Raw genomic sequence first — 2862 nt, forward strand, 5'->3', positions numbered from 1 at the left:
CACGCGAGAGGAAGGCGCTCGCTCGGAGGGTTTGGGCGGCAGCGGCACCTCGTGCGTCACCGCCGCCTGCAACTGGAGGGACCGGGCAGCGCAGCAGGCGCAGACCTTAGAGGCTGCTAATGGCCGGGGGTGTCCCTGCCTCCCGGTTCGCCTCCCTACGCGGCAGAATGAAAAAGAAACGGCGCAGCGCTGGTGGATTCGCTTGCTGCGGGGCGGGTGGGCGGCGAGTCCTTTTCCTTCCTGACTGCAAATGCATGGATTTTGCAGGAGAAATAAGCATTTTTCAGGGTCGTTTTATTTACCGCAGCGTTTTATTCTATGCCAGAGGGGAACGGCTCCAGAGGGGAACGGCTTCGTCAAGGATCACAGGGATCCAAAAAAAGGGGCATTTGAGCATGGGCAGAATGCCTTTCCTTTAGCAGAGATTACAGTACGGTTTGCAGAGTGTGAGTTCTAACCAGCTGTGTAACTAATAGTCATATTTATATATTCCAACAATGCTAAGTAGATACTTCATTATTTTTTTTTTAAAAAAAAATAACGTTTGTATTGTTCAAATATCTGGGATGGGGATTCCTCTTACCATGTAATCCTGTCCTTGTTTATTAGATTTGAACCACCTTCCCTAGTTTAGGGTCATACCTAGGCAAAATGAGCTTGACTGACCTTAGTTAAACTTACCCCTCCTAAGCAGACTCTACTAGGATTTCAGGGCAGTCTTCCAAAAATGAATTGCAAAAGTTCTTTCATTTTACTTCCAAATGGCTTTTCAAGGATCAGGTTTTCTTATCCAACGCCTGTTCACTCTCTGAGTCTCCCAGACACTACAGATCAGATACTACATGCCTGTCTGAAGGGCTGCCCTAATCCAACTTCATCAAACAGTTGTGTTTGTTGATTAAAGGGACAGGAAAATTGGCACCAAGTAAACTTGAAAAGAATTGGCTTCTTCCTTTGGGAAAGGCCTCCCATGACTAGGCCTCAAAAAATGTAGCAAAGGAAGTGAAGAGGCGGCGCTGTAAAAGAGCAAGGAGAAAATACATTAGGCTAAGAAAGCCTTTTTTTTTTTTTTTTTTTTAGAGAGATCACCAGGAATCCTCATTTAAGCAGCGTGCTCTTCAACTAATAAAAAATATAACTCAGGATTTTTTGAGAACCAAATTTATTTTTTTTTCATTTTTTGCAAGGAGTCGCTCTTGTGTTCATTTTATTAGGCACTTATGTTGACTTTCAACTGTGCTTTTACACCGCAGTACATTTCTGCCTAATTCATACCTGTATTTATCTCCAGTAAGACCACTTCTGAAAAGAAAACCCCTTTAAGTCTGGCCCAGCCTGAATTCTGTTGTGTTTTTTGCCAATTTATGGGATATGGCTGTTTTTAGGAAAAGCAACAACAAAAATCTTGGGGTACATTTACACTTTACTGATTATGGACTACATTTTCATGAAATGAATTCAACTACATCAGATGCCTGGTGTTGTATTTTATTATATATACATATATATATATATATATATATATATATATATATATATATATATATATATATATATATATATATATATCTTTTATTTTATTATATACACACACACACATACACACACACACACACACACATTAAAAGATAGCCCTGAGATACTGATCATAATAGCACAAGAATAGGGATAAAACGCCAGATCCATAGAAGCAGGGGTCTACCACGCTAGACAGGACCAGAGGTACAGACTATGCAGACAGGTCTCAGAGACAGCCCAACACATAACACCAGAGTGTAAGATGCAGGCAGAAATAGCATACATGGAATAGCACAATAGGTAGCTGAGCCTGTGTACAGGAACATCTACATAGTGCATGGGCTAGACCCTCCCAAGTCTAAATGGGAGATTCCACTGAAGGTTTTGGAGAATAAGAGGGCTAATATGCTGTGGGACTTCCACATCCAGATAGATGGGCACTAACCAATCAATCAGACACTGATAGTAGACAAGGACCAGAAGATTGCGGTGGTGATAGATGTAACAGTGCCAAATGACAACATCAGGAAGGAGTATGAGAAGCTGGAGAAGTACTGGGTCCTGAAGGAAGAATTTGAGAGGATGGAGAAAATAAAAGGCCAAAGTAGTCCCAGTGTTGGTAGGAGTGCTTAGCCATTCCTAAGCTGGCAGAATGGCTCCAATAGATCCCAGTAACAACATTAGAGCTCTCTGTCCTAAAGAGTGCAGTACTAGGAACAGCTAAGATATTATGTAGAACAAACTCCCCAAGTCTGTAGCAGAGGATCTGAGATTGAAGAAGACAGACCACCCATAGGGGCGAGGATTTTTTTAATGTATGCATGTACACGTATACACACACACACACACACACACACACACACACACACACACTTTTAATCCAGAAAGTGCAACTTTGTAAATATATGTTGGTTGCAAACACCCAAATTTTGATCATGCAACTGTGGGAATTATTGCAACAGTACATACATGTGAGGACTGGTTCTAAGTTACTTTTTTCAGTGCTGCTGTAACTTCAAATGGCCACTAAATGAATGATTGTAAGTTAAGGACTTTGTGTACTATTATATCTAGATTCTATGCAAAACCCAAGTATTAGCAAGTTGACAAGAATTCATTCCAGTAGCAGTTACAATTTTTAAAATTTACTCATAATAGGATTTTAAATTTGTACTTTGGGGTTTTGGTATGTTTCCTTTTATAATTCCTGATTAGAAGTGGAGGAAAATGTAACCAAATTGCTTGCTTACACAAAATGTAAGATAGGATCAATAAACAGAACTAAATTTGCTGATAAATTCTACTTAATCTATTCCTGGTGAAATACCCTTTGTAAAGTTATTT

Source organism: Crotalus tigris, unplaced genomic scaffold, assembly GCF_016545835.1.
Source record: "Crotalus tigris isolate CLP2741 ecotype Arizona unplaced genomic scaffold, ASM1654583v1 scf7180000017764.6130737, whole genome shotgun sequence".
Classification (NCBI taxonomy): Eukaryota; Metazoa; Chordata; class Lepidosauria; order Squamata; family Viperidae; genus Crotalus; species Crotalus tigris.